Genomic DNA, 23,374 nt, shown 5'->3' with positions numbered 1-23,374 from the left:
CCCCGCAGCTTTGGTACCCACTTTATAGGGTATATTGCCCTTGGTAAGTGGCTCCATGGAATTCAGTAAATGGCCACTTTCGGTCCTTGAATAGGCAACACGAAAGGAACTGGACACAGGCATGATTGGCTCTCATTCTTCCCACCCCTATGTTAGCTTTCTTCTGAAGTCCTTCAAGGGCCAGCACTCTCAAACAGTTTCTAATTGGGACTTACGTAGGCTCTAGACTTTCCTCTCCTTGCTCATGCCACAATTCATCACCAGAGAGATGCTTCCCTCAGAGCTGTTGTGTTCATGACTGATGATGGTTTAATTCTAGTAAAGCAGTTGCCTTATATGCAGGCATTGCATCGCATGCCTATGAAGACAGAAATAATGCGGAAAGTTTAGGTACCACTAGGAGCCACTGAGAAAGTTCCTTTTGACCCAAGGTGTGTGTTAGTTGCTCAGTTGTGTCCAACTGTCTGCAACCCCATGGAGCCCATCAGGCTCCTCTGTCCATGAAATTCTCTAGGCAAGAATGCTGGAGTGGGTTGCCATTTCCTTCTTCAGGTGACCAAAGGTAGTCATCACCTAAAATGTCAGTATTATCCCTTGGAATAGTATTATCTCTTCAGCTTGCACACAACTGGATGACTCAGTACTCTCTGATGTTTGCACATCAGTATTCCAGGAGCTTTGTCTATATGGATCAAATTTACCCAAACAGTTGCGCCCATGTACAAAAGCCCAAACCAGGAAGCTGAGCAAACTGACTAGATGGTAGCAGCTCTGAGGCAAACTGTGTTGCTGCTGCTGAGCCAGTCAGGGGCAGACCAAAATCCAGGACTCGCTACGGGCAGCAGAGAGGGAGTCGCCCCCTCTTCCTGGGAATGCCGTCTTCACTCAGCTTCAGGGACCCTACTTCTCAGCCTTCTCTTTTTTCACCCCTTTCGCCTCTTGTGTCTGTGATAACTGCTCTTATCTGAACATGCTATACTCATCCCCAAGGACTGCCATAACGAGTCACCACAACTCAGTGGCTTAAATCAGCAAAATTAATTTTCTTACAGTTCTGGAGGCCAGAAGTTCAAAATCCAGGTGCCAGCAAGGTTGGATCCTTATGGAGGCTCTGAGGAGGGATCCATTTCTTGCCTTTCTCCTAGCTTCTGGAGGCTGTTGGCAATTCTTGGCATTCCTTAGCTTCGAACTGCATTAATTCCAATCTGCACTTGTTTGTGTGCACAGGGTATATGCCTTTTGCCTTTCTGTTGTTGCAATGCACTCTCTTTAAAAGTTATCACAAGTCTGGGCTATGCACTGGCTTCCCTAATGGCTCATTGGGTAAAGAAGCCACCTATGAGGCACGAGACACAGGAGATGTGGGTTTGATCCCTGGGTCGGGAAGATCCCCTGGAGGAGGAAATGGCTACCCACTCCAGTATTCTCGCCTGGGGAATCCCATGGACAGAGAAGCCTGGTGGGCTATAGTCCATGGGACTGCAAAGAGTCAGACGTGACAGAAGTGACTAAGCGTGCACGCTCAGGGCTTTGGAGACCATGACATCACCCTAGGGTCCCACGTGTCTCCAGCAAACTGCTTGGGCTGCCCTCAGTAAAGAATGTCAGTCGATTAGATACATGTTGGTTGGCTTTGTCCAGGTCGTGCAGATTTAGTCATGTCAGGTTTACACTGCACCAGCATCTTTCTCTTGGTCCCCAAATCCTGGTGAGGCAATGGACACCATTCGTATTCATGGGTATGTTGCAGCCAGCTTGCATTATCTCTTGAGAGCCAGCTGTGCACATCTCTTCTAAACTCTGCATTCAGTGGCGCCACATTAGTAGCTTGACATCAGCCATGTCAGGAGTATTTTCAACATGGAAATTGGCAAACTCTACAGATCAGGGTTCCCCACCCACTCCCCAATCCCCCTCCCATGCCACCAGAGAGCCAGTTGGTAAACATTTACCAGCACATCACTGTTGTGTTGTTAAATTCTAGTCAATTCTCAGTCCTTATCCTCCCCGACATCTGTGCATGATAACACAGTTGCTCGCTCTCCCTTTTGGGAAGCTCTGTCTTCACTCAGCTTCCAGGAGACCATACTTATCTTCTGCCTGGCTCCCTCCTTCTCTTTTCTCTGATCTCTTAACACTGAATGACCCAGGGATTTCAATCGTGGACCACTTCTCTTCTCTTCCTTACCTTCCCTCATTCTTTGGTGATCTTGTGCAGTTTCTAAATTTCATCTGAATGTTGAGGACTTCAAAATGTTATTATTACTAATTTGGACTTCTCTGAATTATAGACCTGTATACGTAGTTGCCTACACTGTATCTCTACTTGGATATAACAATAAATATCTCAAATGGGTAGAATTTAATCCCTCCAAAACCGGTTCCATCTATAGTTTTTTCTCCTCTTAGTCAACGGCAACTTCATCCTTGCAGCTGCTCAGGCCAAAACTTTTGAAGTCCCATTTGACTTCGCTATGTCTTTCACAACCTCATGTCTAGCCCGCTAGCAAATCCAGACAGCTCTGCTTTCAGAATCCATGTAACTGGAATCTGACTACTCATTCTCAAAACTGACCACTCTTTAAGTCTAGATTTCTGCAAACTTCTAATTGCTCTCTTCTTTCCCCATTGGCTGCTCACAGTCTCTTGGGCAGAATGAAAGTTCCATTCATTACAATGGGCTTCAAGGCTTACTGACCTGGCCCTTCCAACCTCTCTGACTTCACCTCCTCTTGACCCCACTGCAGGCATATGGGCCCCCTCCTGGTTTCTATCACCCGTCAAGGATATTTCCACCATCGGCCTATGTACTATTGTCCTTTTTGTTCTCTTTACAAAGTTGCTAAGCTTGCTCCCTCATCTCTTTCATGAACATTTTCAAGCATCATTTCATTCTTAGCTAGGCCTACATTGATCATTGCATTTTGCAGATGAATAACCCCCGCCCCCAAAACAAATAAAAAACCCAGAAAAACAACAATAACAACAACAACAACAAAAAAAAAACAGTTCTACCCTGGACACTCCATCTCCCATTCCCTGCTTTATTTTTTCCATTGTGCTTATCATCTTCTAACATACTGGATCATTGGCTTTTATTTAATTTATGTCCTCTTCTTCTAGAATGCAAACTCCACAAAGGCAGGGACTTTTGTTGATTCAGTTCACATAGACAAATGTGTTTAGTTGCATCTCCAGGGCTTACCACAGGGCTGTACCACCACAGTACAATTGATTGTCCAAAAAAAATACCCACAAAAAACAAATAAAAACAACTTATGCTAGTTCAGTTCAGTCGCTCAGTCTTGTCTGACTCTTTGCAACCGAATGGACTGCAGCACGCCAGGCCTCTCTGTCCATCAGAGAGGCTGTCAGATTTTATCTTTTTGGGCTCCAAAATCACTGCAGATGGTGACTGCAGCCATGAAATTAAAAGATGCTTACTCCTTGGAAGTAAAGTTATGACCAACCTAGACAGCATATTGAAAGGCAGAGACATTACTTTGCCAACAAAGGTCTGTTTAGTCAAGGCTATGGTTTTTCCAGTGGTCATGTATGGATGTGAGAATTGGACTGTGAAGAAAGCTGAGCGCCGAAGAATTGATGCTTTTGAACTGTGGTGTTGGAGAAGACTGTTGAGAGTCCCTTGGACTGCAAGGAGATCCAACCAGTCCATCCTAAAGGAGATCAGCCCTGGGATTTCTTTGGAAGGAATGATGCTAAAGCTGAAACTCCAGTACTTGGGCCACTTCATGCGAAGAGTTGACTCATTGGAAAAGAGTCTGATGCTGGGAGGGACTGGGGGCAGGAGGAGAAGGGGACGACAGAGGATGAGATGGCTGAATGGCATCACGGACTCGATGGATGTGAGTTTGAGTGAACTCTGGGAGATTGTGATGGACAGGGAGGCCTGGCGTGCTGTGATTCATGGGGTCACAAAGAATTGGACATAACTGAACGATCTGAAATGAACTGAACTAGGTTGGTCATAATTTTCCTTCCAAGGAGTAAGCGTCTTTTAATTTCATGGCTGCAGTCACCATCTGTAGTGATTTTGGAGCACAAAAATATAACGTATGCCACTGTTTCCGCTGTTTCCCCATCTATTTGCCATGAAGTGATGGGACCAGATGCCATGATCTTTGTTTTCTGAATGTTGAGCTTTAACCCAACTTTTTCACTCTCCTCTTTCACTTTCATCAAGAGGGGCTTTAGTTCTTCTTCACTTTCTGCCATAAGGGTGATCTCAATTGCATATCTGAGATTATTGATATTTCTCCCGGCAATCTTGATTCCAGCTTGTGCTTCCTCCAGTCCAGCATTTCTCATGATGTACTCTGCATATAAGTTAAATAAGCAGGGTGACAATATACAGCCTTGACGTACTCCTTCTCCTATTTGGAACCAGTCTGTTGTTCCATGTCCAGTTCTAACTGTTGCTTCCTGACCTGCATACATATTTCTCAAGAGGCAGGTTAGGTGGTCTGGTATTCCCATCTCTTTAAGAATTTTCCACAGTTTATTGTGATCCACACAGTCAAAGGCTTTGGCATAGTCAATAAGCAGAAATAGATGTTTTTCTGGAACTCTCTTGCTTTTTTGATGATCCAGGGGATGTTGGCAATTTGATCTCTGGTTCCCCTGCCTTTTCTAAAACCAGCTTGAATATGTGGAAGTTCACAGTTCACGTACTGCTGAAGCTTGGCTTGGAGAATTTTGAGCATTACTTTGCTAGTGTGTGAGATGAGTGCAATTGTGCGGTAGTTTGAGCATTCTTTGGCATTGCCTTTCTTAGGGATTGGAGTGAAAACTGACCTTTTCCAGTCCTGTGGCCACTGCTGAGTTTCCAAATTTGCTGGCATATTGAGTGCAGCACTTTCACAGCATCATCTTTCAGGATTTGAAATAGCTCACCTGGAATTCCATCACCTCCACTAGCTTTGTTCGTAGTGATGCTTTCTAAGGCCCACTTGACTTCATATTCCAGGATGTCTGGCTCTAGATGAGTGATCACACCGTGGTGATTATCTGGGTCATGAAGATCTTTTTTGTACAGTTCTTCCGTGTATTCTTGCCACCTCTTCTTAATATCTTCTGCTTCTGTTAGGTCTATACCATTTCTGACCTTTATTGAGCTCATCTGTGCATGAAAGTTACATTATGATAGTTACATTCTATAAAGTTGCTGCAAACTCTGAATTAGCAAGTCCTAAATGATCGTTTCTATAAGAAATACAGAGTTAGGATTCTGTGAGCCTGTGGTCACAACTTTTGCCAGCTGATCAATATATAACCTAGTCTTGTGTGTATGTCTGTTAAAAGGCACCTTATTAAACATATACCATTGATTTATGAGCTTTGCACAGACACCAACAGCACTCCAACTCATGCTCAAACAAAGCTTAAATAACACAAGTATTTTCTCTGTACTAAGAGGCATCACAGCCTCATCACTCTTAGGAACATGAGACAGTGCTTCAGCGCTACACTTTTGGGGCCATTTTAAAGAGTGGAATGGGCAACAAAAAGGTAAAAAAATGTGAAAACATGGCACTAAATGGACCCTGAAAGGACACTTGTTTGCAGTAGGAGTGGGTGCAAAAAATGAGGAAAGCAAAGTATTGCCTTGTTCGACCTCAGCTGTTAATGTGCAAATCAAATGACTCAAAATTTTCACCGCTCTGTGTATGTCTATAACTGATTGAGAAAGCAGTGTGAGCATGGATTTGGGGGTTACAAACACAGTTTAGTGAGTAGGCAAGTTTGCAAATATAGAATTCATGAATTATGAGGTTGGCTGTATATGCTTGACATGTATTTTTTGAGAGTATAAACTTGACCTGCTGACATCATCATACATGTGGGCTCTAGAAATCTTGGGCTTAAAGATCTGTAGGGCCTCTACTGGGTGTATTTTGGGGAGTTCCTTAGAGTCTCACATCTTTACATCTTTCCCCACCTATTTCTTTTAGCCCGGTTTTAAAAGTCCACCAGAGGATCACTCCCTGGGGATTCAAAACATCTTTGTTTTATTGAACATGTGTTATAAATGATTAGGACCAGGAATACAGGGAGGCAGGGAGAGCTAAGGAGGAGAGAAGAGTAAAGAGCACTTCCTCCTTTGTACATTAGCATGTGTTGGGAGGCAAACTGTATTTCCCAAAGATGGCTCAGGGTTCCTTTCCATGTGTGTGACCTTGCTTCTCTCTTGTCAAGACAGAGTCTATTTTCCTTTCCCTTGAATTTGATTATTTAAACAGTAAAGTAAGCAAAAATGATGCTGCTTGAATTCTGGATCATAAATTCTGGATCAAATGTTTGTTAGAATATTAATTACTGAGTCTGATTACGCTAAGGCCACCATACAGTGATCCAGCCATCTCATGTGGAGAGGACATAGGAAAGGGCTTGGTCACCAGTCCTAGTCTTTGAGTCATATTAGTTTAGAACTAGACATGTGAGGCGGGGAGCCAAGAGATGATCTGAACTCCCAGACTTTGAGTAATCCTCAGCCTTTGAATCTTTTCAGCTGAAGTCTGAGGCATTATAGAGCAGAGACAAACCATTGGCTACTGTGTCCTGGTTGAATATACCTAACCCACAGGATATCTGATCATGATAAAACAGTTGTTTTAAAGCCACTGTATGTTTTGGGAGTAGATTGTTTTATAGTAAGTGACCAGAACATATAGCTGTTGAATTCACTGATATTGCTAAGCCAGACCTTGAAAGAAGGGAACACAGGACATGCATATTTTGATTGAGGGCATAGTTTAGCATCCTAGAATCAACTATACAGTTTTGCATACTAACTCAGCTACTAGAACAATTCAAGTTGCTACAAGATTGTTGCTTCTCTGTAGTTTGCAGCTTTCATCAATACTTGTTTGAAAAATTTTTGTTGAGCACCTCCTGTAGGACAATTTTAAAAACAGAACTTATAGTATTAAACAAGAAAGTCTAGTGGGCAAGAAAGGTGATAAATGCTATATAAAACAAACAAATATTGTCACGTTTAAGGCCATAGAATCTGAATCTGGTGGAAGAGAATGTGGCGATGAGATGAGGCTGAAGAGATGACCAGAAGCAAGGTTGTGAAGGGTCTTTAGACTCTGAGAAGAAGATTGTACTCTGCTTAATTCAATGGGAATCCATTGAAAAGATGATGGATCATCCACCTTTTGTTAAAGTCCTCTGGGTGAACTGGGTGGGGCAGCCTGCCAAGGGCCCTATTCAGGACAGCCTTGCTAAAACTTGTTTACCCAGCGGAGTGTACAGAGGCATCACAGAAGGAGCCAACCCCCAGCCTTGGACCAGAGTCCATTGTGTGTGCACACTTAGTTGCTTAGTCGTGTCTGACTCTTTGTGACCCCATGGACAGTAGCCTGTCAGGCTCATCTGTCCATGGGGATTCTTCAGGCAAAGAATGCTAAAGTGGGCAGCCATCCCCTCCTCCAGGGGATCTCCCCAACCCAGGGATTGAACCAAGGTCTCCTGCATTGCAGACAGATTCTTTTACCAGATGAGCTACCAGGGAAGCCCCTCAGAGTTCACTGTACCACTGGTTCAAACCTGTCAAAATGCACATGGATGTCATTCATGCTTCTGGTCTGATAGCCACTGCCCACCTGTTCTGAAATTAACCTCAATCTATTTGTTTAGAATTTCCTGACAGCCTGTTACCTCCAGATTTGCCTGATTCTTTGGATCCCAACTGTTAAGAAGGCATTCTTCCTGCCAGGCCATACATCTGTTCCCAGAGTAATATTTTTTAAACTCCATCCTTTAGTCTGTACTCTGCTTTGAGAACTGCTGAACCCCTTGACCGGTTCAACTCCTGGGCTTGTGCTAAGTGGGTTTTGGAAAGGAAAGTGAGAAATTGAGGGAAACTATTTGCTCACCAGAAGCCTTTCTTGGAAGTGGGATTTGTTATCTAATCTGTAACAAAGTAGATGGCGTTCTATCATATTTGATAATGACTCAGCAAACTACTAAAATATGGCCACTCCTCCTCAATCTGCTTATACAGTTTTTAATGACTAGATGGCTTGTTTTCTCTTGCTCTGCATACTGAATTTTAGAAAAGCCCAGATCAAGGGCAAGAATGGAAGATAAACTGAAATTCACTCAACATCTGTTTATTGTTCTATTGTCTACTTTGCATCTGAAAAGTCAGTTTTTGTTGTTGCTGTTGTTCTTGAACAAGGAGACTTGATTCAGGGACTTTTGGATGACTAGACATTTCATTCATCAAGTCCATTAGTAACAAGGATGCCAAACTGTCTGTTTTCCACTTTCTTCCCTGAATTTCAGTCTGCCTGATTAGAGTTTCGAGTGATTAGCCTTCAAGAGAAACAGCCTGAATGTAGCTTGTGACATCACCCTTCATCGATCAACTTTTCTCCATAAACAATCTTACTGGGCTTGGGGAGGGCTGGGGAAGGACAAAAGAGTTTCTCAGGCAAAGACTTTCTGGGAAATTCCCAGAGCAGTCAGTCTAGCTGAGAAAAACTCCAGGCCAAAGCCACCTGGCGCTGGTTCTAGGTCAATGTTGGAGTCTGTGTCTGGGCCAGGGACCTGCACAGACCAGGATGGCTTTGCTTCTCACAGCAGGCCTCTAAAGAGGCTGGAGCAGACCACAGCTTACCCAGAGGTATGAGTCCAGGGGACCTATAGTGCTTTCCTGGCATCTCAGAGGGAATCACCTCTTGTTGGCTCAACTTAGACCTACACATGGGTCCATTGGATCAGCTCTGGATCTGACAGGCTCGGGAAGCGGGGGTCTTTGGGGACCAGAAGTGATCAGGACACTGGCCAGGCCAGCCAAGTCCTCTTTAGTAAGCTAAGTGGAAAAAAATTTTTTTCTTTTGTTTATTTTTGCCTCGATGTGACATGTAATTAGGCCAAAGGTCTTCAGAGGTATATATTGCAAAGTCATTTAAAAAGTCTTTTTTATAAATTTTAATCATGATTTGGATGCAAGATGAGATAGTCCACTCTACAGTAGCAAAGAAAAACAAGGGAAGAGATTGGAATCGGTATGAGATTGAGCTGCTGTGGGGACTGACTCCAGAGGGGCAGCTGGGATGGATCTTAAGGAAAAGACCATTCAGTTTAAGGAGCAGACAGGAGTCCACGGGTTCCCATCAGCTGATACTGGGAGAGGGTTTCAGAGGCAGCACGGCCAGCAGCTCACTGGGCTAGGGAAAAGGGGACGAGGTCCCAATTGGCAAGGCAGAAGGCTTCTCTAGACGTCAGGCTGAGGGGCAGGGTAGGGCTACCATCCTGAAGCATATGGGGAGTAGTTTGGGTTCATAGTTCAGGCTCATGGATCAGAACAAAAGGCTAAATGCCGAGGCAGAAGTTAACATGGGTTGGGTAATGGGAGAGAAAATATCACCAATAGTTCATTTGACAGGGATTTAGAAACTTCCTTGGTGGTCCAGTGGTTAAGAGTGCAGGTGAAGTGGGTTCAATCCCCGGTCTTGGAACTAAGATCCCATGTGCCATGTGGCAACCAAGGCCATGCACTGCAAAGAAGAACCCGCAAAGACAAAAACAAAACAAAACCCAGAAACGGATTTAATGAAAAATCAAGATATTTCTTTGCCATCCAGAGTAAAGTATCCCAGGTACAGGGAGCAGATGAACAGAAATACTTCGTTTGGTGCCTCCTGGGTCTACCTTTATAGACTACATTGAGCTCCCCAACCACACCAGTCTCACTCCCTCTTCCTCCCTCTCTCCTACCCCTTCCCTTCCTTCCTTCCCCAAATGTCTATTGAACTCCCAGTATGCGCCGAGGGTGCAGCAAAGTCTCCCGTGGATCTTTTATTCTAGTCAGGTGAGCTGTATTACACACAGATATGTAACCATTAAGCATGCGTAATCAGTCACTTAGTCATGCCCAACTCTTTGTGACCCCATGGACTGTTTCTGGTGGGTTACAGAGGAGCTACAGTCCTCTTCATGGGATTATCCAGGCAAGAATACTAGAGAGGGTAGCCACTCCCTTCTCCAAGGGATCTTCCCAGTCCAGGGATTGAACCCATGTCTCTTGTGCCTCCTGCATTGGCAGGCAAGATCTTTACCACTGAGCCATCTGGGGAGCCCCACCATTAAGCATATCAAGAGGTTAAAAAAAAGAAAAAGTACTCTGAAGAAAAATAAAGTAGGGTAAAGATTGGGGGCAGGAGGAGAAGGCGGCAACAGAGGATGAGATGGTTGGATGGCAGCATTGACTCAATGGACATGAGTCTGAGCAAACTCTGGGAGATGGTGAAGGACAGGGAAGCCTGGTGTGCTGCAGTCCATGGACCCTCAAAGGGTCAGACAGAACTGAGTGACTGAACAACAACCGCAAAGGGTGCGAGCGCAGCAGCCAGGAAAGACCTGTCTGCCAAGCTGACATTTGAGCACAGCCTCAGATGAAGCAAGGGAAGGAGCTAACCGATATGCAGGCAAGACCAGGATGGGCGAAGGCTATGAGGCAGGCCCATGTTTGACTGACCATCAGTTAGAAGGCCTGTGCAGAGGCAGCCGAGTCAGGCAGAGACAAGTGTAAGAAGTGGAGTCAGGTACCCAAAGCCAAGCTGCGTGCTTTCAGCTTCAGGAATTCGTCTTTCCAGGGTAAATTCTCTTAGTGCTGTCTCACATAGTGAAGAAACTGCAAAGCTTAAATGAGTGAATCTCCAGTACCCTTTCACGGTCCAGGGAGAAATGCTTTCAACCACATCATGGATATTGAGCTGGCACAGCCTTGCTCCCCTTCTACTCCTTAAGAGTTGTTTCCAGGCTGAGGATGTGGGGGTGGTAGGGAAGGGGGACTTCCTGCAGCAGGAACAGAAAACATCAGACTGTGTTCTCTGGCAAGGGGCCTCCTCCCACCCAGCGGATGTCTCCTCGGAGCAGGGGAGGGCCACGGGGCAGGCAGGAGGTGGGGGACCGGCCAAATAAAGCCTGGGCCCAGCTGCCCCTGCCTTCCTCATGGTGGGCCTTCCTCAACTTCTAGCAGCTCAAAGTCTCTTAGGTGTCAACTGGCTATTCTTTCCAAAAAAGGCCAAGTGATTCTGCAAGCTTTAAAGAAAGTCATAGACTTGGTAAACTCAGGGCTCCCACTTACTCTCTGGAACTCTTTCACCTTACATCTGTGGGACTGAATCATCAAGAGTTTTTCGGCTAAATTTGAATGTTGAAATGAATTATTGACCATTTTGCTTTTCTTATGAGAACAGGGGAATCAAGGGGCCAAATGGCATTTAAAAAATATGCTTTGACATGTGGGAAGAGAGGAAGTTTCCAGTTCTGAATAGTGTCAGTTGGCAGTATTTAGTCAAAAAAGGGGTAGAGTTCATGCTTGCTTTTCTGGTTTTGTTTTGTTTTTTTCTTTTGTTAAAGGACCAAGTCCTGACTACGAGCTCCATTTTAGTGAAGAGTGAAGGTCGTCAAAAGAAAGATCAATTTTTTTCTAGTTCTTTACTAATAAGTTATCTTAGAACTTACTTCTATGTCTTTCTACTTAAATGTGTCTAAGATGACAAAAGTCACAGAAGAATTAGGAAGAGAACATCACATACGGAGCAAGCATGGATTTAAGTTGGCTATCAGTCAAGTTCAAATCTGTCTAGTTTAATACTCATCAAAACCAACTTACCACTGTCTCGTGTTTCAGACTAGCACATGTTGGCCTTACTTGCCCCATGATACCTTTCTGCTAATATCCATCAGGTCGACATCATCTTGCATCTTCCCTCACCCCCAGTTTTTTATACCTAAACCATGTACCGAGTTTCCATATTCAGAAGCTACCACCATCTCTATAGCGATCGTTGACGTCAACTCACTTCTGGCCATCAATCATTGTTTCATACTTGACTTAATAATCACCTTCACTTCCCCAGGATTAGTTTCTTCAGTATAATTCCAAACCACATCCTGCTCTTACAACCACTGACCCTGTTCCACCAAGACAACTATAGCCCAGCCCAGCCCAGCCAGAGGCTTGACAATATAGTAAGGAATCCCTTGGAGAGGAAAGTTCTCATGCTTTAAGTAAGGCATTAAAGAGCAGGTGAGGATCTGGGGCTTGTGATCCCCTTAATGATAGAGCTTTTTTGAAGACTTTTCATGGCTTGGAGGTAGGAATGTCAAAGTGAGTCACCAGTCCCAACAATAGACTTTTTTTTGGTCTATGTCATATGGCTTACAGGGTCTTAGTTCCCTCACCAGCGATTAAAGCTAGGGCAAGGAAAGTATTGAGTCCTAATCACTGGACTACCAGGGAACTTCCAACAATAGATACTTTAAAAAAATACTTATTTATATATATATATATATTTTTTTTTTGCTATACCATGCATCATGCAAATCTTAGCTCCCTGACCAGGGGTCAAACCTGCAACCCCCCTGCAGTGGAAGCTCATAATCTTAACCATTGGACTGCCAGGGAAGTCCCACGATTGATATTTTTTATAATGATTTGTAGCTTGTCTTTCTGGGGCCAAAATACAAATTTTAATTTTCCAATTTCATCTTCCAGGAAGAAGCAAAGAATTCTTAGAAGAAGCCTAATTGCAATGAACCAACTTACTCTGTGTCTGTGTAACTTGATTTCTTGCTGCCTTACACTCCCTGCTGCATCCACCTCTGCTTAGACAATTTGCTAGAAAGGTAGAGATAGGTTTAAGCATGATTATAAAAGAGAAGCATGGAAGGGTAATTTTTACTGATTTATTCACTTTAATAAATATGTATTAACATCTACACTATGCCTGATGCTAGAGATGTAAGAGTGAGAAAAAACAGACACAATTTTTTATTTCTGGAGCTTAAAATTTGGCAGAGGTATCGTGTGTGTGTGTGTGTGTGTGTGTGTGTGTATTAAGTCACTCAGTTGTGTCTGACTCTTTGCGATCCTAAAACTTTGGCCACCTGATGCGAAGAGCTGACTCATTAGGAAAGGCCCTGATGCTGGGAAAGATTGAAGGCAGGATGAGAGGGCGATGACAGAGGATGAGATGGTTGGATGGCATCACTGACTCAATGGATGTGAAATTGAGCAAGCTTCAGGAGATAGTGAAGGACAGGGATGCCTGGCGTGCTGCAGTCCTTGGGATTGCAAAGAGTCACAACTGAGTGACTGAACAGCAATGGATTGTAGCCTGCCAGGCTTCTCAGTCCATGGAATTCTCCAGGCAAGAATACTGGAGTGGGTTGTCATTTCCTTCTCAAGAGAGATATCATACATGAATGAAATAATCTGGAAACTATTGTAAAATTACAACTGGGGTTCAGGGAAGGTTTCCTCCAGAAAAGAACAATTGATTTCAAATCTGGGGGAAGAAAAGAAGTTAGCCAGGTAACTGGAGGAGAGAAAAGGCATTTAGTGCCAATGGAAGAGCACAAGGAAGGACCAGAAGCAGGATGAAAGCTAAAGGGCTGAGACAGGACCAAGATGGCAGAAAAGTATAGAGCAAAAAAATCATGGTAAGGTAAGTCAAATGAGGGCCAGTCCATGTTGATAATTTCTTTTTATACCCTAAAGGCAATGGAAAGCAGTTGAAGCCTTCTGTAAAACTCATGTGTGTGTGTGGGGGTGTGTGTGAGTGAGAGAGAGAGAGAGTGAGAGAGAGAGAGAATGAGAGGGAGAGAATGAAATCTACATTATTATATTTGGAGATTCAGATTTCAGAAATCTCATCCTGGCCATGGTGTGGAGAATGGATTCTTTCAGGGACAGACTAAATGTGCACAGATGAGTTTTGAGCTATTTCAGGAATGCAGGTAAGAGGAGATGGGAGCTAAAAGCTGGGTGTGGTGGCAGGAATGGTAATAGAGGGCAGGGGGAGGAGAATATCACCAAAACTTGGAGATGGGATGTATATAGGAGGTGAGGAGCAGAGAAATGCTGTGAGTGAAAGTCGCTCAGTCGTGTCCAACTTTTTGCGAGCCCGTGGACTATCCATGGAATTCTCCAGGCCAGAATACTGGAGTGGGTAACCTTTCTTTTCTCCAGGGAATCTTCCCAACCCAGGGATCAAACCCAGGTCTCCCGAATTGCAGGCGGATTCTTTACCATCTGAGCCACAAGGGAAGCCCAAGAATGCTGGAGTGGGTAGCATATCCTTTCTCCAGTGGATCTTCCCTACCCAGGAATTGAACCAATGATGAGGTGCCTATATTTCAGATGTGCAGAATTGAACTGATGGTGGTATCAGTCATTAACAGTTATATGAGGTTGGTTCTGGGCATATTGAGTTTGATGTGCCATAGAAAGAGGCAATAACTGCTCTGGTGCTCAGAGGATCTGGGTTAGATCTCTGGGTTGGGAAGATCCCCTGGAGGAAAAAATGGCAACTCACTCCAGTATTCTTGCCTGGGAAATCCCATGGACAGAGGAACCTACAGTCCAAAGGGTCACCAAGAGTTGGACATGACTGAGCACGCACACACAGAGAATAATGAGTGTTAAGGAAGATGGATAGGGTGTCCAAGAAATACTAGAAAACCCCAGGGATGGCTGTGCCACAGAGGCCAAGAGAAGAAAGGTTTTTTCTTTCACTCTCATTGAGATATAACTGACACGTAGCACTGTGCATGCTTACGGTGTACAACATAATGATTTGATTTACATACATCATGGAATGATTATCACAGAAAGTTTAGTGAACATTCAACATCTCACATAGATGCAAAATTAAGAAAGTGGGAAAAAAAATTTTTGTGATAAAAATTCTTAGGTTTTACTCTTTTAACAACTTTCATATGTAACATATAACAGTGTTAATTATATTTACCATGTTTTTATTACATCCCTAGCACTTACTTTTTAATTGTATATAATTGCTTTACAATGTTGTGTTAGATTCTGCTGTACAATGAAGTGAATCAGCTATATGTATACATATAGCCCCTCCCTCTTGGACCTCCATCCCACACCTTGCCCATACCCCCATTTAGGTCATCAGGAGCACTGAGCTGAGGTTTGTGCCTTTAACTAAAAAAAAAAAAAGTGTTAGTTGCTGAGTCATGTCCGACTCTTTATGACCTCATGGACTGTAGCCTGCCAGGCTCCTCTGTCCATGGAATTCTCCAGGCAAGATCACTGGAGTGGGTAGCTATTCCCTTTTGTAGAAGATCTACCTGACCGAGGGATCCAACGTGGATGTCCTGCATTGCAGGCAGATTCTTTACCATCTGAGCCACCAGGGGAGCCCCCCATCTTTGAATACCTTTATTCAATTACCTTCCTGAAACCTGCGTCTGGTAACCACAAATTTGGTCTCTTTTTCCATGGGTCTGTTTGTTTGTTTTTGAAGGATAATTAACCTACAACACTATGTTGGTTCCTGGTGCACAACCATAATTTGATATTTCTATACATTCGAAGAGTTGACTCATTGGAAAAGACCCTGATGCTGGGAAAGATTGAGAGCAGGAGGAGATTGGGACAACAGGGAATGAGATGGCTGAATGGCATCACCGACTCGATGGACATGAGTCTGAGTGAACTCTGGGAGTTGGTGATGGACAGGGAGGCCTGGCGTGCTGCAATTCATGGGGTCGCAAAGAGTAGGACACAACTGAGCGACTGAACTAAACTGAACTGAACTGATACATTTCAAACTGATCATCACGAGTCTAGTTATCATCTCTCACCAAAGATACTAAACAGTTATTGACTATATTCCCCACACTGTACACTTCATACCTGTGACTCATCTATTCTGTAACTGAAAATTTGTACCTCTTGATCTTCCTCACCTATTTCTCTCCTCCCTTCTCCACTCCCCTTTGGCAACCACCTATGACTCTATTTTTCCATGTTTGGGCACTTGTCTTATTTTTTAGACTATACATATAAGTAAAATCATACAACATTTGTCTTTATCTGACTTACTTTGCTGAGCATAATATCCTTTAGGTCCATCAATGTTGTCAAAAATGGCAAGACTTCATTCTTTTTTATGGATGAGTAATATGTATATTCTCTATCCATTCATCTACTGATAGGTACTCAGGTTGCTTCCATATCTTGGCTATTGTAAATAATTCTACAATGAATTTAGGGATATATATAGCTTTGGGGGGTTTTCATTGTTGTTTTGTAACTTGAATTTTTTTTTTCTTGATAAAGGCTTGAGAATGAACATCCAAAAAAAAAAAAAAAAAAAGGAAGCCGCCTGTATATGGCTTTTTGAATTACTGTTGTCATATTCCTTGGATTAAATGCCCAGGAGTGAAATTGCTGGATTGAAGGGTAGTTCTATTTTTGATTTTTGAGGTATCTCCATATCGTTTTCCATAGTGACCACCAATTTACATTCCCACCAGTAGCTCACAAGGGTTTCTTTTTCTTCATATCTCTATCAACACTTGTTGTTTGCTGTCTTTTTTTATAAAAGCCATTCTGACAGGTTTTACACTATAGTTATCTCACTGTTGTTTTAATTTGCATTTTCTTGCCAATCAGTGATACTGAGCATCATTTCATGTTCCTGCTAGCTATCTGTAAATCTTGGGAAAATGTATATTCAGGCCCTCTGCCCATGTTTTAATTGGGTTGTTTGTTTTTTTATGTTGAGTTACATGAGTTCTTTGTATATTTTGGATATTAACCCCTTTCCAGATACATCACTTGCAAATGTCTTTTCCCGTTTAATAGGTGGCCTTTTTGTTCTGATGATGGTTTCTTTCACTAAGCAAAATCTTTTTACTTTGATATAGTCCCATTTATTTATTTTTGCTTTTGTTTCACTTGCCTGAGGACACATATCCAAAAAAATATTGCCAAGACCAAGGTCAAAGGGCACATGGCTTATACACTCTTCTAAAAGTTTCATCATTTCAGGTCTTACATTTAATTTTTAAATAAATTTTGAGTTTATTCACTTAAAAAAAAATAGCTTATTTATTTATTTATTTTTGGCCTCACTGGGTCTTCATTGCTGTTGGCAAGGCTTCTCTAATTGCTGTGAGTGGGGCTAGTCTGTAGTGGGGGAGCAGGGGCTTCTCATTGTGGTGACTGCTCTTGTCACAGAGCACACGCTCTAGACCACGGGCTCAGTTGTTGTCCACACGGGCTTAGTTGCTCTGTGGCAAGTGCAATCTATCTGGACCAGGGATTGAAACTGTGTCTCCCGCATTGGGAGGGGGATTCTTAACCACTGGACCGGCACAGAAGTTCTGATTTTGTTCTCTTCTATGAGCTGAGAAAATAGCCCAACTTGATTCTTTTGCACGTAGCTGTCCAGTTTTCCCAACATTATTAAAGGAGTACATTCTAGACTCTGTCATAGATTAGTTAACCATATAAACGTGGGTTCATTTCCTAGCTCTCTGTTCCCTTGACCTATGTGTGCTTGCTTGCATGCCAATACCATACTGTTTCAATGACTGTCTTTGTAGTACAGTTTGAAATCCAGAAGTATGACACCTCCAGCTTTGCTCTTTCTCAAGATTTCTTTGACTATTCAGGCTCTTTTGTGTTTCCATACAAATTTTAGAACTATTTGTTCTAGTTCTTTGAAAAATGCCACTGGTGTTTGGATACGGATTGCATTGAATCTATAGATTACCTTGGGTGGTGCAGTCATTTTAACAATACTAATTCTGATAGCAGGTACTTTTCACCAATCACCTACCATGTCTGGCTGCCCGCTGGTGATTTTATGTAAGACTTCATGGCAACTCAGCAGCAGGCACTATTTTATATATTTATTTATTTAAAATGTACTTATTTATTTTTGGCTGCACTGGGTCTTTGTCACTGAGTGCAGGCTTTCTGTAGTTGTGTGAGGGCTTCTCATTGTGGTGGTTTCTCCTGTTGTGGAGCATGGGCTCTGGGGCGTGTGGGCTCAGTAGCTGTGGTGCACAGGCTTAGTTGCCCCTCAGCACATGAGATCTTCCTAGACCAGGGATTGAACCCATGTCCCCAGTGCTGTTAAGTTAGTACAAGATCACTTCAATATAAAAGGCAGAACCAAGCTTTAAGTCTAAGTGGGTTTGACAGACACCAACACAGTGTATGTTTGATACTCTGTTCAGTTCAGTTCAATCACTCAGTTGTGTCCGACTCTTTACGACCCCATGGACTGCAGCACGCCAGGCCTCCCTGTCCATCACCAACTCCCAGAGTTTACTCAAATTCATGTCCATCGAGTCAGTGATGCCATCTAACCATCTCATCCTCTGTTGTCCCCTTCTCTGTGGTGCTACATAATTCCTCTCTTTCTTGCATTAGCCTATATAGCCCAGAGTAGTGGCCATTTTTGAGCTACTCAACTCCACAGATATTCATTGCATTGAGTGAGATTGTGAGTTTGCCTGTATAGATCTTTCTGGAAGAGTTTAGTCAATCCACGCTGAGGAAATAAAGATTCCCAGAAGAGCTAAAGCTCTCTTGCCTTCCACTTCCCCAGATACCCATCAGATAAGACTCTCACTGGAGAATCAGGAAGGGCAGAAGTAGAACTCTCTGCAATCCCTGTCAGCAACTCCAGGCTTCAACATCTGTACTTAACGAGGGACAGCAAAGGACATCCTAGACCTCTGACTGTCCCCCACTGCATCTTCACACTGTGGTTAATCAGATGTAATTAATTTAGGGTGGGGCAATCTGAAAGGGGTTCTTCTGCCACAACTTGGGGAGTGGAGGTAAGGAAGAGCACTGGACCCCCTGGGGGGAAGACCACACAGCCTGAGTCACAGAATCCAGCTCCATTCCACCTTCCAAATGTTTCTAGGGTGTTAGATCTATGGCAGAATCAAAGGCATATTTTTGGAGCCTTTTCCCTCCCAGTAATCTCTGATTTCTTCAGGGGTTCCTGCTGATATTATACTAGGAGAATATGAGCATTCTGCAGTTCTAAAAAAGTTCACCTATAAAACCCTGTTGCCTCGAAAACCAAGTGTAGGGAACAGGAGAAGGCATTAAAAGGCAGGTTTCCAAAGAGGTTTGACAATCATACCATTAAAAGGACTTCAGGGAAGTCTTATGTCATGTTGATTCTCAAACAAGGTACCTGAACGCATACTAGAGTGAACTGCATTATTCTTGGAGCCCTTTGCCTAAAATCTTGAGAGCCTCCGCCTAGGACAACCTGCAGAAACTTGTAAGAAGCATGGCCTTCTTGAGCCTTCTTTGCTTATATCACCGCGATTTTGGGGAACTCTAGCTCTCCGGCCCTCAAGCTGGAGGACTCTCAACCCCGACACAGCACTGCTCTGTAGGCAATGTTCTGCTGATTGAACTCCGAGCCCCTGTGGAATTCTGTCTTGTGCCCCCAAATCCCAGGCCATTTGTCCTGCCCCGGCCTCCACCCAGCCTTATGGAGGCCCCAACATGTGTGCCACAGACCAGACGGGCGCCCAGAGTTTGGCGGAGCGTCCGTACACACGGTCTAGTGCGTCAGTGGCGCCCGCCCACGCCCCCCACGCTCAGCATCTGCAGCGTCTGGGAACTCACTAACGAACTAATGTATCTTACATATTCATGATCCTGGCACACTCACGGTCTCAAGGAGGCTTATTTTTTTTGTCTTTTCCAATTCGTGCTTCCACCAGGCGGTTTACCAGTACCCCGGGTGTTTACATTTACCGTCAGCAAGAGGGCAGCCGGCCAGAGGAAGGATGGGTCAGTATGTTCCTGTCCTTGGGTTCCACACAAACAGTACTTTAAAAGTAAATAATGAGCTTTAACAAATGAACTTAGAGGGTAATTTCCACCCTCTCTCATCTCTGCTGTGATGCTGCAGAGGTTTGCTGTGTGTTTTGCATCTCTGGACATGTTCATATACTAATCTGCCTGGACGCGTGTTTTCAACTTGTTTGGAAAAGGAGACCCGTGAAAGGAAGCCTCTGTCTGAGTTCCTTTGTACCCCCAGATTTATTTTCAGGGCCTTCTCCGCTGCAACATTTAAAACGATTTAATGAAAACTTGCCGAAAATGTTTTGAAATATGGAAGCTTCAAGGACATTCTTTAAAAGGATATCTGCCAAACTGGCCTATATATTGGCTTTTGTTGCTTTTCTGAACTGAATGGAAATGTGAGTTCCTGAAGAGAGGTCCCAAAGAGGGGGTGCTCCCCAAGCCCATGGAGGAAGAGGGAAGGGGCAGCCTGAGGGCAGGTCCTGGGCAGAGACAAGTGGACAGGTCATGGGTCTCCTGGAGGTGAGTGATCAGGGGAGCAGCTGGGCAGGGCCAGGGTTAAGAAGGCTGAAGGAGAGATACTAAAAAAGATGGTTGCTAGGATGCCACAGTGCCAAGGGCGTGCGCCTGAAAGCTGCTGTCTTCTGGGTCTGGAAGAGGCTCAGTCTGTTTCTTTTTAAGAGAGGACAGTAATACGTATCTGGTGACACACTGAAGAGACATGATATTTGAAAGTTGCTGACTGAGTGCTACTCTGCACTCCTTCCCCTGTCCTAGACCCAGTTTGCATCCACAGGGCATGCACACCACTCACTGCTACCACAGCCCCACACCACAGCCGGGGCCCCAGCCCAGCAGAGTATCTGCAGTTGCCATGCTTCAAGTCAGAGAAGTTAGGGGACTGTGATCTCTTGTGCCTGTCTGAACGGTCAGGGCTCTGGGGTGCTAGATACCCATCCTCTGACCGTCACTCCAAAGTCCTTTGATTTTTGGGCAAATATGTAGCTTATGTCCAAGACCTTCCGGGGGACCAGCAGTGACACACAAGTTTCCAGTTGATTCTGATGAGAAAACCAGGGTGGTCCAACTAGGATGTCGTAGCCTTTACTCTTCGGAGCAGGTGTCTCCATCTTTCCCCACCTAATCATTCGTGGAGCTGGAATAGACAGTCCTCACAGTAAGGAATCTTTACTTGGGGATCACACTAAAACAAAAATAAAAAGAACAAGGGATTCATGTCTGTTTCATGTGAAATGAATCGCTGCTCAGTGATAACCAGTCACTTTGAGGTGGATGCAGCTATGATTACGTTTGGGCAGACGTGATTTAGAACTTCCCTGTTAGGGACTTCTCTGGTGGTCCAGTGGTTAAGAATCTGCCTTCCAGGGCAGGGGACTTGGGTTCTCTCCCTGGTCAGGGAACTCAGATCCCACAAACCACGTGGCAACTAAGCCTAAGCCCCGCAACTAGAGAGAAGCCCAATCGCCACAGTGAGGAGCCCATGCACGGTAACAAAGACCCGACATAGCTGAAAATAATAAATACATAAAAGAACTTCTCTGAAACAGACCTGTGCCTTCAATCAGAGGTGGCCCGAACGACAACACTGCAAACCCTTTCCATCTACAGTGGCCCAGGACATGGTGTGCGTGATGTTAAGTTGCTGCAGTCATGTCTGACTCTTTGTGACCCCGTGGACTGTAGCCCACCAGGTTCCTCTGTCCATGGGATTCTCCAGGCAAGAATACTGAAATGGGTTGCTATGCCCTCCTTCAGGGATCTTCCTGACCCAGGGATTGAACCCGCATCTCCTGTGTCTCCTGCGCTGGCAGGCAGGATCTTTATGACTAGTGTCACCTGGGACATAGCAAACAACCTTAAATTCTGTTAAGCTTCTGTTTATTTACCATGCCTACAGCTTGAGGCAAAAATCTAAATCCAAACTGTTGCAGGTGATTGGCATTGCTGTGTTATACTTTTCCAAAGGAGGATGATTGATTTCTTAAAAGCCATCAGTGCTGATTCTTTTGTTAGCAACAGCAGTCTGGGTCAATACTTAAAACTGGCATGGGAAAGATGCTTTCAAAACCAGCTCTGTGTTTTGTAATGGTTCTATACCAGCTCTCGTGTGGAGAATCATTACAAATGTATGCATTTCTCTCATGCTGAGGCAGCATTTTATACTCTAGGGGACTATTCTGGAGGAAGGTGGTTGGTTAAAGACAGGCAAGGTAGAGAAGAGAGACATTTTACCAACATTTTTATATTGATTTGGTCTCAACATGTAGCCTTAGTATTTTTTGTTGTTGTTGTTCACAGAGCATTTTAGCAATGAATATCTTTTGGTGTGCTAAAAAGTGATATGCTGATTAAATTATGCATACGTTGTAAATCACTCTAATATAACAACGTGATTTTGGAGTTTAGTGAGATCTCAAAAGATCCTCCATCACCAGGCAGATTATTTTCTCACTTACAGATAAGGAAATGGAGCATCACAAAGGCTGTGAAATCAATTAAGGCCCCTCCATATCCTCTTCTTCTAGGTAGACCCCAATCTTTAGTCTGGTTGCAGAAAATGAAAAAGATTTCTTTTCTCAGGAGTCAACTTCTTTGACTATACTGACTCTCTGAAGAGAATTCCAGAAGCAACTCCTAGATTCAACTTCTTCTGTGTATTGCCATCATCACATCCACTAGCCACATGACAAGAGTAATGAGCGGTAGGCAGAAAACCAGGATGTGGACAGCAACAGCCTTTCCATACCTTCCTCCCCTCGTCCACTGTGTTGGTCTCGATGGTGGTGTGTAGCCACACAGAACAATCCCCCTGTGGCCAAGGCAGCTGGCATTACTGATCCTGCTCCATCTGCAGCCCAGGCCTTTTCCCTTTTCCTAGCATCCATGGGAATGCAACTGTAGATGAGAACTTCCTCTATGAACAGAAACACAGTCCGTTCCCAGAAGATCCTGGACCTGGTGTCAATCCTGCCATAGGCAAGACTAGAATCCACTTAGAGATGATCAGGGGCATGGATGATCAGAGACAATCAGACCATCAGCCATGACTACTTAGTGAAGGGGGACAGAAGTCTCAGAGCAAAATGGGGGTGGGAACTGGACTAGTTTCCACCAGTCACTTTCTCCCTGCCACATTCCCTTCTTCAAGAACCTTACCTTGCCTGCGGTCTCTGAGGGACAGCTGCATGACAGACGCCCCAGCCATCAGTAGTTGAACCAGGAGCAGACATCTGGCCCACTTGGAACCAATCAGACTGTCTTCTACAGCCTTTGGAGTTGGGACACTGAGAGCCTGGGGCTGCTAGTTTTCTGTGGGTGCTGGATCCATATGATCCTGTCTCAGGATGCTGTGAAGCACGTAGCTCTCTTAGGTCATGTGCAAATAAAGGAAGCTGGATTAGAGGGAGGAGGTGGAGAAGATGCTCAGAGACAAAGAAACTGAGAGAAAGGGAGGAGGAACAGCAGCTGCCTGGGACTCTTCAGTGCTCCAAGAGTAATTCTCAAAACTGGGTTTCATAATAGTGCCTTATACATGTACAAGAAATCCCCATTTTCTTAAGTTAGTCTGAGTGGGTTTCTGATTCTAGCAACTGAATGCTCCCCTACCCAAAGATAAGATGGCTGTAGTGTAGGTGGGAGGTGGGGGATGAAGTGAAAGAAGGATCGAGGAGGAAAGATAAATCTGGCATTTTTCTGGAGAGAATA

Source organism: Capra hircus, chromosome 11 (assembly GCF_001704415.2).
Source record: "Capra hircus breed San Clemente chromosome 11, ASM170441v1, whole genome shotgun sequence".
NCBI lineage: Eukaryota > Metazoa > Chordata > Mammalia > Artiodactyla > Bovidae > Capra > Capra hircus.
This window is presented reverse-complemented; position numbering follows the sequence as displayed.